This window comes from Mustela lutreola, chromosome 9, assembly GCF_030435805.1.
Source record: "Mustela lutreola isolate mMusLut2 chromosome 9, mMusLut2.pri, whole genome shotgun sequence".
Taxonomy (NCBI): Eukaryota; Metazoa; Chordata; class Mammalia; order Carnivora; family Mustelidae; genus Mustela; species Mustela lutreola.
The window spans coordinates 64,244,738-64,260,215 of record NC_081298.1 but is presented as its reverse complement, the minus strand read 5'-3'; the positions used below and the strand labels follow the sequence as shown (position 1 = coordinate 64,260,215).

At 45.9% G+C, this 15,478-nt stretch overlaps 1 long non-coding RNA gene across 2 annotated transcripts; it reads left to right on the top strand.

Moving 5' to 3' along the window:
• The first annotated feature begins 6,363 nt into the window (after positions 1 to 6,363).
• On the top strand, positions 6,364 to 13,499 carry LOC131808485 (uncharacterized). 2 transcript variants are annotated; one of them, XR_009344792.1, is made up of 7 exons: positions 6,364 to 6,541; positions 6,664 to 6,790; positions 7,266 to 7,391; positions 8,267 to 8,360; positions 9,181 to 9,347; positions 9,504 to 9,822; positions 11,499 to 13,499. It is a non-coding gene; the product is annotated as an uncharacterized LOC131808485 (long non-coding RNA). The 2 variants fall into 2 exon arrangements; XR_009344793.1 differs by lacking the exon at positions 8,267 to 8,360.
• The last annotated feature ends 1,979 nt before the right edge of the window (positions 13,500 to 15,478 follow it).

The following is a 15,478-nucleotide window of genomic DNA, read 5'->3' as shown; positions in this document are numbered from 1 at the left end:
TGAGGTCACACAACTTGCATGAGGCAGAGTCTATATCCAGGTCCCAAGCTCTGAACGCTTTGGTTAAATTGCCTCAGATGCCCGTGCCCTGGGGCTGGAATAAGAACCCCCTTGCCCCCAGCCCACGGCAGTGTGAAGGGATGGCTCTCTCGTGGCCTTTCCATCTCTGTCCCATCCTCACCCTGTACACTAGCATTTCTGCTCCCTCATCCCTTTGACTCATCCCCACCTGCCCTGGCCCAGAATCACTCGAGCCCCGCTGCTAGCCAGCCCTCTCTCAGGGCCCAATTCCAAAATCCTACAAAGAGAATCTTCTAGGTCCAGCTCATCTCATCCTTTCAAGTCAGGTTCACAGGTCAGAAGCCCCCGGCCAGCCAGTGCAAATCTGCCAGAGTGGCAATCGCACTAATTCAGTCAGTGAGGCCAAGGAGGGGGAAGCGTGGAGCAGAATATAGGCGCCCGAGCAGCTACAGTGAGGCAGGGTGGACGCCCCAGGAAGGAGCAAGCAAAGATGAACTTCTCTAGACAAACCTAAAGGACGGAGCCTCGTCCTCCCCACTCCCCTACCCTCTACTCCTGCTCCCCGAGGCCTTCCCACCAGCCCCTCCTTCCCAGGTTGCCTGAGCCCTCAGCAGTCTCCCTCTCCTACCTCTTTCCTCTGACGGATGCCCTCCTTCTCCCTTTGGGCCAATTTAACTTGCCCTGTATTTCTCCCTGCTTTGAATCCTCCTCTCCTCGAGGCTGGCATTGGCCAGTCTCTGCACTGCCCTCCATGTGAGCTGTCCCCAGGCCTGGCAGGGCGGACCGCAGTGGGTGAGCGGCCTCGGACACCCATCTGCTGGCTCCACCCTACGCTGTCCAGGTTATAGTTGCCTTGCCCTCGGTTAAAGCCAGGAGAGGAAATGAGTTCAAGGCTTGAAAAGCAGCATTCCCAGTCTTTCAGTGGTAAAGCAAGCAGTAATCACTCCCCTTTGCATGATCCTAGAACAAAGAGGTCACTCTCGGAATTACAGGGAAGTCAGTGCACAACAATGCGCAGAGAATACAGTGTACCAACTCTACCTCTCACGGAGCTCTCAGAACACAGCTGCAATGATTCTAGGGCAGTAGAAATAGTTCTTTGACATAACTGTAGTTATGCAAGCTATAATAATGATACATTTCCTTAAAAACTCGGATTTCAGGGTATAAATAGATTGCTTTCAGGGGATTAGAAAATAGCTTCCCGCATAGGGAGTACCTGCTCCCCAAACGAAGCATATCTTGGGAGCTTCAGTCTTCTCAAGTGCAATGTCATTGTCCTAAGCAGAAAGTTTTAAAAGGTGAGGGGGAATGGGCAAAGTAGGTGAAGGGGATTAAGAGGTACAAACTTCTGGTTATAAAATAAAGTCACAGGGATGGTAAGTGGAGCATAGGTAATAGAGTCGATAATATAATAACATTGTACGGGGACAGATGGTGACGATGCTTACCGTGGTGAGAATTGTATAACGTGTATGTTGTACACCTGAAACTAAAATAACATTGTATGTCAACCGCCCTTCAGAAAAAATAAATAAGTGAATAATCAAGTCATTGACAAGCCAGCAGTGTTCTGAGCACCGGGTTGTATGCTACAGAAATACGGATTGACTTTTAATTAAGGAGACAAGAAAACAATAGTAAGCTATGAAAAACTAATTATTCTTAAATTCTTCTGCAGATCTGCTGAGGGAGGATGGTATAACCTTGTAAAAGAATTTCCATCTAAAATGGAACCAGAAGATTTAAAATAAGGAACCTCATGGAGCACCTGGGTGGCTTAGTCGGCTAAGGGTCCAGCTCTTGATTCTGGCTCAGGTCATAGTTTCAGGGTCCTGTGATCAAGCCCCGTGGTGGCGGAAGGGGGGCCCTTGCTCAGCAGGGAGTTTGCTTCTCCATCACCCTCTGCCCTTCCCTCCCGCTTGCATGCTCTCTCAAATAAATAAATAAACAAACAAACAAACAAATAAATAAATAAATGCTGAAGAAGGTCATGCATGTGCCCTTGGGAAAACAAAACTTAAGGACTAAGAGACCGCTATCCCATAAATGCCTGGTTTACAGAGCACTGATAATTTTGGAATTGTCTTAAATGATAAGAAGTTGGTCAAGTATTTCCTCTTATCAACTTTGGGAAAATTTACGTAAGATTTCCAGAGGCATGAACAAGAAGCAAGCCAGGTCAGGCTGGTCCCACAAAATAAGCTGAATCGAGCTTTGCTTGTGTGACTGGAATGGTTTTGTTTGCTCAGGGAATTTTCAAAGCTGGCCTCTGGGTTTTTATTTGAACGGACTCTAACTGAGCTCTCCCCTCATTACCTTTTGACCCATAAACACAGCCCACCCCAAATCCTCATCGGACTTGCCTGAGGCTTGCTACAGCATGTGTGTAACTGCAATTCCTCTGCTCTTTCTAAGTAAACTTATCTTTTTTGACAATTTTGACCTTGCCTCAGTTTACCTCTTTACTTAGAGTGACAGTTCTGTGTCTGACTCAACATCCTTTATGTGAGGACTCAGTGATAAGTTCTGCTTCAAATATAGAGCCAAGAGAACTGTTTCCTAAAAGAAAGAAACAGAACTTCCCCGCAAGAGGACCCTCTAGACCAGCCAGCTCCTTGCCCACAGCCGACCTCCTGCCCTCCCTTCCCCGGGGCCAGGCTCCACGTGTCAGCCTCCCCAGCCCTGGCTCACCCAGGCTGCTCACCTCACCTTGCTGACCCTGTGACCAGGGCTCCAGGGTTAACATCTTCCCCAGACCTACCTGGATCTAATGCTTCTGGCTTCTCTTTTTCCTTGTTTTGCCCTGTTGTGTTTGTGTCTCACAGCCCAGGGAGGGGAAGCTCCTGTCTTCTCTCTTCCCTACCTCCAGCAACCATGCAAGGGATGATCAAAGTTGCAGAGCCCCCCTTGCCTGGGACTGATTTTTATTTCTGCCTTATCCATTAAGGAGCACAGAGAAAAAGGTAATGTTTGACCCCCTCAGTATCCAGAGTTTTCTTCCTTCTTTACCTTATACCATTTTATTGTTGAGTAGAAGTTACACCAGGGTACCTGGGTGGCTCAGTTGGTTGAGCATAAGCCTTCAGGTCAGCTCATGGTCCTCAGATGGACCTGGGATGGAGCCCCCCATCAGGCTTCCTATTCAACTCTTCAGCAGGGAGCCTGCTTCTCCTTCTCCCTCTGCTTCTCTCCTCCCACCCCACCGCTTGTGCTCTCTCTCTCTCTCTCTAAAATAAATAAATAAACTCTTAATTAAAGGTTACACCAAAAATCCACACAAAACAAAGGTGCAGCTAAGTGGATTACCAGAGGATGAACCCCTGAACCCAAGCCTCCCCCTGCCCCCTTCCCATCTCCCCACCTTGAGGAAGGGGCAACTCTTTCTAAAAACGCTGGCCTCTTTCTTCATTCTGCTCTCTGCTTCAGACCCCACAGCCAGCCTTGGGCCTATTGATTCCACCTCCCACGACCACCCTGCAGTGAGTACCCAGTCGCCTCAGGCCTTCCTGCTCTCCTCACTACTCAGCCCTGTAGGCTGCTGTGGGGGCTCCCAGGCCATGTCTCCCACCGGGGTTCAGCCAGTGGGAGGTGGGGAGGGGAGAGCAGGGACAAGAGTCGGACACAGCTGGATGTCAGTGGCAGTAGCCTTTTACTCCCTGCTCTTGCTCCCTGAGAACATATCTGCTGGGCCCCCGAAGTCAAGGATACCAGCTTCTCCTTCCCCCCTTCGTACAGGGGTGGTAGTGGCTCCCCCATCCTGTTTGCCTCCTCAGCTCCTCACCTACCCCCCTCTCTGTTGCAGATGGATACAGGGTGCCCTCACCTTTGCCCGCTCTCAGCCTTCTGAGTGCTTCACTCTCCCCTACCAGAGGTAGGTGAACACCCATCTGCTTTCACTGGGACAATGATACTTTGCACACTGGCCCTGAATACTTACTCACAGAAGTCTCTTCACCCTCAAAATTATCCTGGTAATTTATACACACTTCATTTTCTACCTTCCAGCCAGAAGGATCCTTTAAATACACAATCCAGGTCATGCCCCCCAACCCCTGGGTCAGAACTGTCTAAAACACACCCATTAGGGGGGCTACTATTAAACACACACACACACACACACACACACACACACACACACACACAAGGGAAATAACAAGTGTTGGTGAGTATGTTGCAGAGAGTAGAATGGTGGTTGCCAAGGGCTGCGAGACAGGGAGTGGGGCGTGAGTGTGCAATGGGTACAGTTCCAGTTTTGCAAGATGGAAGCATTCTGGAGATGAACGACAATGATGGTTGCATAACAGTGTGAATGTACTTAATGCCACTGGACAGTCCATTTAAAATGGGCTAAAATAGTACATCTTATGATATGTATATTTTATCACAATAAAAAAAAAAGCTTTCCAAAAGCTCGCATCAAAATTTAAATAAAATCCATAAGCAAAACCAAGGCCTGCAGGGCCTACGTTGGTGGCCTGCTTGCCTCACCAGCCCAGCACGGTCCCACCCAACCCTCCCACTGCGGGCCATCTCCTGTCTGTCTCCTCTTCCTGGAGCCCACACCTCTCCCATCTTTCTTCACACCATCCAGTCTCTTCAGAGACACAGTCTCCTCAGAGAGGCTTTCCTTGATCATCCTCCCGTCTTTCTCACTTCGTTTTGTTTTTGTTTATTTTTCTTTCTGAGTTGCGTGAAAAAAAATTATAGGTGTTAAAGGAGTTTGAGGATGGGTGGTCAAGGACAGCTAAGACATCATGGGGCTCTCCCTCCCCCAGCCTGTTCCAGGGTGGACTGGTGGAAAGGAAGCATGAGCTGAGAGTCAGAGGGAGTGGCTGGGAGGTTGTGGGACATGTGGTCACTGACCTGCCTCAGCTGTGATGATAAAAATCACTCAGAACACAGCAGACACCGCCGTATGGTTGGTTCATCTGGCTTCGTGGTCTGGTTTCTCCACATAGCCTCCCTCAGCTTCCTAAAGAAATAGCGGTAAGTCCTCTAGCCAGAAATGTGCCCCCTGGTGAGCGTGTATACCCACATAGGCCGGGTTCTTGGAGGGAAGGAAAGAAGGGAGAGAGGGAGGGAAGCTGACATCTTGAGGAGAAGGGGTGTGGGACATAGGCCCAGGAAAGGATGGAAGGGTCTGGATGACGAGGAGCTCGTGGCGCTCTCCAGGAAGACAGGATTTCTGGCTGGGAGGGATGTCTGTTCATGGTCATTCTCTCTCACGTGGGAGTAATGCCTTGAAACCATACACCCTCACTGTGAGGGTCAGGCCAGCCTAATCCTCTGAACTACTCAACCCCAGGGACCATAAGTTTTGATCAACCCCCAACTGACACTGATCAGTGTGATTCCCTGGTGTCAGCCACGAAGCAGACCTAATCACTAATTTGAAACACAAAGACAATGAGATGGGAACCTGGTCCAACTTTCTATTGAGGCAGGCTATGTTTGCTTAACATCCAGGGGGGCAAACAGTTCCTCTACCAGGCACCGGAAAACAGGCTGAAAAAGAATAATAACCTGTGTTGCTAAGCCTTCCATCCTGGGCCAGTCACTTCCTATCTGTTTTCTCTAAATTGTGTGAAACCTTGCAATGTGTGGACCATTGAGGCTTCTTCCCAGATGCAAATACTGAGGCTCCAAGGGGTTCATGTTCCTGCCTGACTTCTTTCTCCAGGACCTTTTTTCCTTGCTCTTGCCTGTTTACTGGTCTCCTGATAAAGGCCACACTATTAAATCATGGGCACGACCCATGGGTTAATCATATCCATTAAAACCCCAGCGTCGAACATGAATAGAGACACCCTCCATCCCCCTGCTTTAGAAATACAGATGTCACATATGTTTGGCTGGCATAGTCGAGTCAAATTATTCACAAACTATTCTGTTTGTCCTCTTGATGTTTGTTTTTGCTTACAAGCTGTGTACAGTCATTAGGATAAATTATTTTCTAGCTCTCGTAGGTAAATGACATATTCCCTATAATGAAAGGTAATCTGTTGTCATCATTACATTGCAAGCCTCCTCCCTGTGAGCTTGGTCCCTTCTTCCTGTCTGGAACTGTTCAGTTATAGAAAGATTCTTCCTTAGCTTCAAAAAAAAAAAAAAAAAAATCAAGTTGATATTTTGCCGAATTTGAATAGCAACCAGAAAAGAAGGTCAAGTTTTAAAAGAAGCAACACAGGAGGGGATTGTAATTAAATCTGCTCTGGGCTGGGTACAGATGATTCATTTCAAGTACATAGCATTCTGGGAAGCACGTGACCAAAGGTATTTTTCTAAATAACCTCAAGTGCTAGTCGAGTTATTCTTTAAATTGCATGCCAGCGACATCTCCTAACTGGTATTTCGTTTGGCAGGCGTTGAGCCACTGCCACAGCCCGGATTTTCCTGCAGGCAGAGCCCGGCCTTGTTTTGACAGTCATTTCTGCTGCTTTCTGCTTCTGCCTGGAAGGATCACACAGTTGCAGAGGTCTGGGGAGGGATGCACTTGCGGAGATTCAAATTGTCAAAGGTACCTCTGCTCGTATAGGGGGGTCTTCTCTGTGGCCCAAGGAGCTGGCCCAGAGCCCTTGGGGTGGGTGTTAAAAAGGTTTTCTCTAAATGGTGGCATCAGTGAAATTATATCTCTTCTAGGAAGCTTCCATCAGAACAATTAGGAGACCTCAGGCTGTTGTCTTCTGGAAACTTCCTTCGACCAGCAACAGTTTCCCACCCACCATGCCACTCCCAACATCCAAATGGTTTCCAAAGCTGCAGTCAGGTTAGTACACCATGACTCTGCTCTTGGGTGAGGCTAGGTCCTGGCATGACAGTGTGACCCAAGCTGAACCCATCAGAGTTCTTTCAAAGCCAGGCTCTCTATCTTGTGGGTCACATAGATAGGGAAGCTCATCTCAAGAAGACATGGAGAACTGATAAAATTTTCAAAGAGAAAGAGGGCTCAAGTCAGAGAGAGAGGGTTCTGATGGTGTCCTGGTCCCTGGTCTCAATTTTCCCTGAAACCCAGCTCTCCTTAAATCCTGCAAGACATCAGAATAGCCTTAAAATTAATTTCCAGGATGCCTGGGTGGCTCAATCGGTTAAGGTTAAGATCTCAGGGTCCTGAGATCAAGGCTTGAGTCAGGCTCCCTGCTTAGCATGGAGTCTGCTTCTCCTCCTTTGCCCCTCCCTTCAACTCATTCTCCCTCTCTCTCACATAAATAATCTTTAAAAATTTTAATTTCCTTTCCCCTCAGGCTAGTACAAATGGGGCTTCTGTCACTTGAAACCGAAAGAGTCCTAGGAATGTCACCTGACTCCCTTTCACTCACTGTGAGCTGTGGAATCCCTGTGACTGCACTCCGTCAGCTTCTTGTTTACAGGTGGGCTCGCTTTAAGAAAGCTTGATATATTAAAAAGCAAATAATCAAGTCTGAAAAATTAGTAAGTGTTCATACTCCCCCCCAAAATTGTTTGTTTTATAAAAAACAAACCACTCACCCAAAGGGATTCTTTCTATTGCAATTTGCCTACTGCATTAAAAACATTCTTCTGGAGACAAAGCGTCCATCAAAGGGACTAGCAACATAAATGTTGATGTACCACATGTGTTAGTTTCCAGGGTTGCCATAACAAAATGTCACAGATGATGTATTCTTAAATAATAGAAATTTACTGTCTCACAGTTGTGGAAGCAAGAAGTTCAAGATGAAGGTGTTGACAGGGCTGATTCTTCCTGAGAGTTGTGAGGGAAGAAACTCTCCTAGGCCTCTGTTCTTGTTTTGAAAATGGTGGTCTTCTCCCTCTACTTCTTCATAACAACTTCTTCTGTGTACACCTGTCTCTATGCTCAAATTTCTCCTTTTTATCAGGACAACAGTCATTTTTGTACTTAATGATCTCGTTTTCACTTCACTGTCTCTATAAAGACCTCATCTCTAAATAAGGTCACATTCTGAAGAAGAACTAAGAGTTAAGACTTCCACATGTTTTTTTTTTTTTTTTTTTTTTTTTTTTTTGGTTGGGGGACATAATTCAACTCTGAAGCCCACACAATGGAATACTATGCAGGCAGGACAAAGAAGGAGGTGTGCCTATATGTTCCAAGGGTAGAAATCTCCACAGACATTATGTGAAAAAGCCAGTATTTATGTCTGTATATGCTGATCCCCCTATGAATTATGCATGTGTATGATTGAGTATGCATTGACATGAATAGTTTTACATAAAGGTTTTTCTTTTTTTAATTTATGGACAGAATCAAGAAAAGTTCTTGAAAGCTACCATTTTGAAGAGAGATGTGAAGGGAAGAGACTTTCACTTTCCACTTGTCTATATTGTCTGAATCTCATGTATGTATAAATATTTATATATATATATGTGTTTGTCTATGTATATGTATATATGTGTATAAATGTGTAAATATATGCATACTGTATACACATATAGTATGTTTATACTATATATATACACACATACACACACTTCCTTTCTTTCTTATACTTTTCTGTATTCTACTAACAATGTCAGCTATTTCTCTTTTTTTTGGTAAGCTATTTCTTGTCTTAAAGATACAAGTTGATTTATATATAAGTTTTATGTGCCAAACACGACCTACATTCTTTGTATCTGTCTGTACTTGTAAGCTTTTAAAAGGTTATATTTGTTTTTATCCTCACATAAGTTGCTTTGCACAACTGGCCAGGAAATCAAGTGTTTTGGAGGCAGTGGTGGAGAGGGTTGATGGTGATGATGATGGAGAAGAAAACAAGATTAGTCATGGCTTGGAAGTTGGCTGGAACTTCTTCCTTGGATGATGAAATGCTTTTGCTTATATACCAGAGAATTATCAGGCAAGATGTTGGACATACTGTAGGCTTCTGTTGCATTCTGATACCTGTAATGGTTTTGTAGGTTCAAGAAAAATGTCTTTGGAAGGAATGAGAAGGTTGGGATCTACTTCCTTACTTTTACTTCTACTTTAAGGGCCCTCCCTTTCCCTAGACCAGTTTTTAAAAATCCCAGTTCCAGAAGAAAAGCCCTAAGATCCTGAATATAAATAATTCCCTTCTCCCCCGTGCACCTAGAATGGTTCTAGATAGGTGCTGCTCTTGAGAACATTGAAGACATAGGCACTTCCCTTATGTTCCATAGGACTTTGTTCTCTTGTAGAACCTGGTTGAGAAGGATGCCCTAGACTCCGCTGCCTCCCCTTGGTGACCCCAGCCCACATGATTACATATCTTCTACTTCTAAGAAGGAGCCAGGACCCGCTGTGCCCCATGTAACATGTAACAGCCAGGCCAGACCATCTGGAGAGTTCCAGACCCATCCAGAAGGTAGGTACTGCCTGGCACATCCACTCTGGGACCTAGAATCTAGCTTCGGATACCCCAAATGATAGCTGTATGCCTTTGCACTTAAACTTAAATAAAATTTAAAATTCAGCTCCTGAGTTGAACGGCACAGACTGGAGAACGTTTCTATCATCACAGGAATTTTTACTGGTGAGCCCATTGGTTGTCAGATGGGTCCTCGTTCCAGACTCCATGCAGTTCACCCAGGGAGTACCTGAGAACATCCGAGCGCACCCCATGGGACGAGAGCTACACACAGTCTCTTCATGAAATAAAGCAAACAAGTAGCTCCACAACTTTTTGAAGCTCTAACAAGATCTCTCTGGTGAAACACAAAATACTTCAGAAGACTGAGTAGAAGACAAAAACATTCATTCATTCATTTTTGGAGTTCAGGAGCAATGGATTGAGTTAATTATACTCCTCAGCTCATGGAGCATTGTCACCACTGGCCTGGGTGAGGTCCCACTCTTGTTTATCTTATTAATTTTCTTTTACCACTTTTCCATATTGCCATCCTTTGTTCCCTCCTAACCTTCCATGACCATTCCATCTGAAATATGTGCACTCTCTGGGTGTCTGGCTTGCTCTGTCAGTGGAGCATGTGACTCTTGATCTCAGGGTTGCAAATTCAAGCCCCATGTTGAGTGTAAGCTTAGGTAACAGAAAATATATATATATTTTTTAAATGGGTGTACTGTGTGTGCAGGGGCACCCAAAGACTAGGCATGTGTTATGTGTTTTGTGTTCATGTGTTCTATGATGATGTTGTTTCTCTCATTCCATTTCTCACTTTTCTCACTCATGGCTATTGACTTGAGACAGCCCACAAAGAACAGAACTTTCCTGAGGATGCAAAGATGAGTCCGAGAACAGAAAGAGGTGCCAGGGCTTCATTTCTTTGCATGGTTCTCTTCCACCAGGGACCCAGCCTCCTGGGCACACAACACAAGTGCTCACCTGTCTGTGAACACGTGTGGGTTGTTGGGCCAGCAGGACTTAGGTCAGGTTATTGTGTAATTTTTATCAACTCTCCCCTCCCGTTTGTTATTATTGGCTTCTTCATCTTGGTTTTCTTTCTTCCTGAAGAGAACTGCCCAGGCCTTCCCATGCCTGTCCCATGCTCTGTTTGTCCCATCCCAGGCTCAAGAACAGCTCTCCGAGCTCTGCTCTGATTCTGACCCAGGCTTTGAAACTGAGTTACTGATTTACACAGCTGGTCACACTCCCTGCTTCCGCCGCTGACTAGCTCTGCTGCAGTCAACTGAATTACTCTTTACCAACATTGGGTGACCCTAACTGAGAGATTATACTGCCCTGCTTGACTGAACTCTGGCACTGCTATGCAACAGTGGCCAGTGAAATGTGAGCAAAAATGGCATATGTTACTTTGGAGCAGAAGCTGTATAAGCCACCATGCTCTTCACCAGGCACTCTTTTTCTTCTGCTGGGGTCTCAGAGTGAAGATAACATGGTGGAGCCACTGCCAATGCATGATGAACATGCCACTGGGTAAAAAATTGACCTTCATTATTGTAAGGGGCTGAGACTTAGGGTTGTTTGTTATTGCAGCTTACCCTTGTCTAGCCTGACTGATACAACTTCCCATCCTGAGTTCTTACCTTCCTAGCCACACAAGTGTTATTCCATTTTTTTAAAAAGATTTTATTTATTTATTTAACAGACAGAGATCACAAGTAGGCAGAGAGGCAGGCAGAAAGAGAGAGGGAAGCAGGCTTCCTGCTGAGCAGAGAGCCCAATGTGGGGCTCGATCCCAGGACCCTGGGATCATGACCCGAGCCAAAGGTAGAGGCTTTAACCCACCGAGCCCCCCAGGTGCCCCACACAAGTGCTATCTTAATAGCTAACGTTCACCGAGCCCCTGCTGTGCCCCTTGTATTGGACTCGGCTCTTTACACACATTGTCATGTTCAATGCCAGTTCATATTTTATGACCACTTCACAGGTGAAGAAATGAAGCATCAGTTTGCTTCAGGAAATTGCCCAAGGTCACAAACTTCACAGAACTGGTTTTGGAACATAGATCTGATTCTAGAGCCCAAGTTCTTAAAACCATGAGGTTATGCTACTCAGATATCTTCCAAGACTGACATTGTGTCTTTCTTTCACCAGTTTCCAGCATGACACCTCCCAGCGTCATCCCAAAGCATCTGATTCACACCTCCCAGCAGCAGCCATGCCTCGGTACCAAGCACTCCTCTAACTCTGCTCTCATACAACTGCAGATACTGGGAGTCTTCTGCTCTGCTCTGCCAGTCGTCCCTGCCGTTTCAGCAGCTGAGTCTGTCCTCAAGCCCTGTCCTTCACTGGACTTGGACAATTTCAGCTGGGTTGCCCTGCTACTGACCAGCAGCAGCCTTCACACTGCCGTACCTTGTTTTCTTCCTCCAGCCCTCCTTCCTCTAGCGTCTCCTAAATGTGAACGGTTTCCATTTTCTGTTCTATGCTAAGCCCACCTCTTTTCTTTGTGAAGAGTTTCCACCCAAAATTTCACCAGATCCCGTTATTTCAAATATCATTTCCTTGCCAGTGCCTCCTAAACCGGCATTCTGCCCTGACCTCACTCCCAAGCCCCAGCTCTGCTTTTTTTCTTTTCTTTTCTTTTTGCCTCCTGGAGTGATTTTCTAGGGACACAGATCAGTATCTCCAAAAGGAAGCTCACATCTTACAGCCCATTCATTCTCCACTCTCGTCATCTTCATTTCTAGTAAGTTTCCTGCATTGTCTCTGCTCTTATCCATTCATTCACCAAACATCTGCTGAGCACACACATTCTATGAGCCCAGGGAGAGGCTCTACTTTGTCCCCCTCCTGTTCCTCACAGCCTGTCTGCCACCAAGTCCTGCTGCATCCAGCCCCTCCTTTCAGAATATACCTCCTAATCTTGGATCATTCAAGGAATGTTGTCCACATGTGCAAACAAAATAATTTCAGCTCTCCCTTTTGAAACAGAAAATTTGAAGTTAGAAATATGAGTCTCTGCTGAAGAAGGAAATTACCTTTAAATTAAAAGGAAATCATGAGATAAGTCACTTAAACAGAAAAGTACCTTATTTATTTGGATGCTGTGCCCTAAAGTTTCTTTATCTTACTTTCAAGGAAGCTAGATATACAACCCAGTGAATTACAGAGCTTTGTTTAGCCAAGTAAGCAGTTTGAAACAGAGGACTTTAAATCAGATTAAATGCTTTATTCACCGTCATGAGTGACAGATTTTCCTCTTTGTAGCTTTCCCCCATTCAGTGCCAAGTGATAAAGACTGTCTTCCTAGCAAGTTGTTCTTTATGAGTGCGTGTTTACCTGCCTGAATCAATAATCATATTGCTACAGATATAAAGATTCATGAGACATGCTTTAGATAACCATGAAAAGTCATAAAAGATAATTTACTAATTTTATAGCTATCTTCTCTTCACCTCTATCTGAACTTAAAATAAACCTACTGCACATTTTTTGCTTTTTCTTGCCAGGGCTAATACCTTTATCCTTTTATTCACTAAAATCTTCAATATGATTTCCAGCATTTGAAACTGCCCCCTTTACTCTCTTCACTGTGCTCGAGTGCTACTAAAAGTCTTCTGCTTGTTGTTGTGGGCTGAATGGTGTTCCCTAAAAATCTTCGTTGAATCCCTAACTCCCAGGACCTGTGAATGTGAACTTACTTGGAAGAAGGGTCTTTGCAGTTGTCATCAAGCTAAAATGAGGTCATGCTGGATTAGGGTGGGCCTAATTCAGAGACTGGTGTCTTTATGAGAGAAAAGAGAAGAGAGTGATTTGGACACAGAGACACCGGGGAGAATGCCAGACGATGGGAGAGGCAGAAGCTAGACCGAGGCATCTGCAAACAGAAAAAGCTCCAAGGGTGGCTGGCAGCCACCAGAAGCTGGGAGAAGCAAGGAAGGATCCTCCATGAAAGCATCAGAGGGAGTGTGGCACAGCTGACGTCTTGATCATGGACCTTAGGCCTCCAGCACTGTGAGACAATCCATGTCTGTTGTTTTAAGCCACCACCACTCTCCCCCCATCCCCCGCCCCGTGTGTGGTCATTTATTATAAGAGCTCTGGGAAACTAATATGGTTACTGAATTAACTGATAAACTAACCTAAAGTACACCACGGAGTGTTCTTGGATACTTCGACACACCCTGCCCCAGCTCTCCAAATCCTACCTGACTTACCAGACTTAGCGTGAGACCTGCCATTTTCCTGACAGTCATCCAAGTTTGCCTAGAATTCTGGACAATCACGGATTTGTCAGTTTGAATCATTCCTTTGATCCCTCAAACATAGATGAGAATGGTGATTCCAAGCTGATGCCACTTTTCCTTGGCAGTGAGAAAAGCTATCCCCTCCCCTTGACCACCCCCAGAGGGTGGGGACCATGCCCCAGGGCCAGGAAGCAGCATTTTGCAGAGGGCCTAGGGCTATAAGCTGTCCTCCTAGCCTGCGGTTCTGTTGTCCTTCCCTCCAGTAGCACAATGTTGTGGCTTCCTCATGAGTCCACAGACAAGAGGACCAGGGTTAGAGCAGCAAGTCTGGGGAGAATGCTTGCAGAAGGGTTTTGGGGGAAGTGGGGATGTGGCCCAGGGAGGCCGACTGCTGCTGGGCAAAGCGCCCTAGCAGTGCAGCAGGCCTCATGTGAAGTGGGCCAGGAAAAGGTGCTGTGTGCTGTGTCAGGGTGATAACTGAGGGACAGGGAGCTCTTGGTATTTGTTGGGGGAAAAAAATCCTGCATCTCACACTGTGTTGGTGGTTTTCTCTACCTCACATTAATACAATCTACTCCTGGCCTGAAACCATCATTATTGAAATAAGTGCTGGGCTGCGGAGCAGAAAGAATGAGTTTGCATCTAACTACTCTGAGCTTTAGAGATTCTCCCTAGAAAATGATCGTTGACCTGTTCTTTCTGCATCCAGAAACCGTGCATGCAAAACCAGACACTGCAGGTGAAAAACGCTTTGTAGGTGTCAGATGCTATACGCGGTTTGCTGTTATTTATGATCGGGGTTGTTATCCATCTGTTAATCAGTAGAAGCTCCTCAAAAGCAGGAATGGTTTGTTAGGGGTGCTGTGTGGGCCCTGGCACTCAGTACAGATAGACAAAGCTGCACAAATGGTGAATTTTGCTCAAGGATCAACGTCCCCAACTCCCATCACACAGCCTCTCACCTGCCTACCAGCTGAACCTTCTCTTTCTGCCCTTGGCCCCTCTCCGGGGGCCTGGCCCTTCTCAGCAAGCTTTGCCCCAGCAGAGTTCAGCCCTCTGAGGACAGCAACACAGGACATAGGCTCACCAGGGGCCACCCACTCACTAAAGGACCTTGGGCAAGCCTCAACCGTCCTCTTCTTTATTTTATTCGCCCATTCCATGAGGGGACAGGCAGAAATGCCCACCCAGGGTGAGGGTTGGTGTAGGCAGTGTCAGGGAATATTCGTTCTTCCAGACAGATGCTTCAGAGTTTCTGACCTCGTCATGGGCCAATCAGTGTTTTCTAGTTCCCTGGAGCGTTAGCCCTCTACAGGCATCTTGCCAACTGGCCCCATGTGGCAAATAAAAAGCATGTGTGCAATCCTGGCCTGATTCTTCCAGCTACCCTGGCTTTGTTAAGGTAGAACAATGGGATAATGATGCCAAGTTAAAAGATCTCAATTGAAAAATGCAACACCCTCCCAGTCATGCACTGTAGTTGAATGAACGCATATACATTTATGTAAAACTTCATAAAATGTAGATGATCACTTCAAGCGCACACACACGTGTGCATGCACACACACACACACACACACACACACATGCACATATCCCTCACCTCAATATCAAGCCTCCCACTTCCATCTACCCTTGTTCATATCTTTATGACAAGAGAATTTTATAGGTGGCAACAGAAACTTCTACTCAAATGTCACAAGACCAGCTCTGAGTTGCTGTGTTACTTTATTTTTATTTTATTATTTTATTTTTTTAGTGTTCCAAGATTTATTGTTTATGCATCACACCCAGTGCTCCATGCAATATGTGCCCTCCTTAATACCCACCACCAGGCTCACCTATCCCCCATCCCTCCCCCTCCAAAACCCTCAGTTTGGTTTT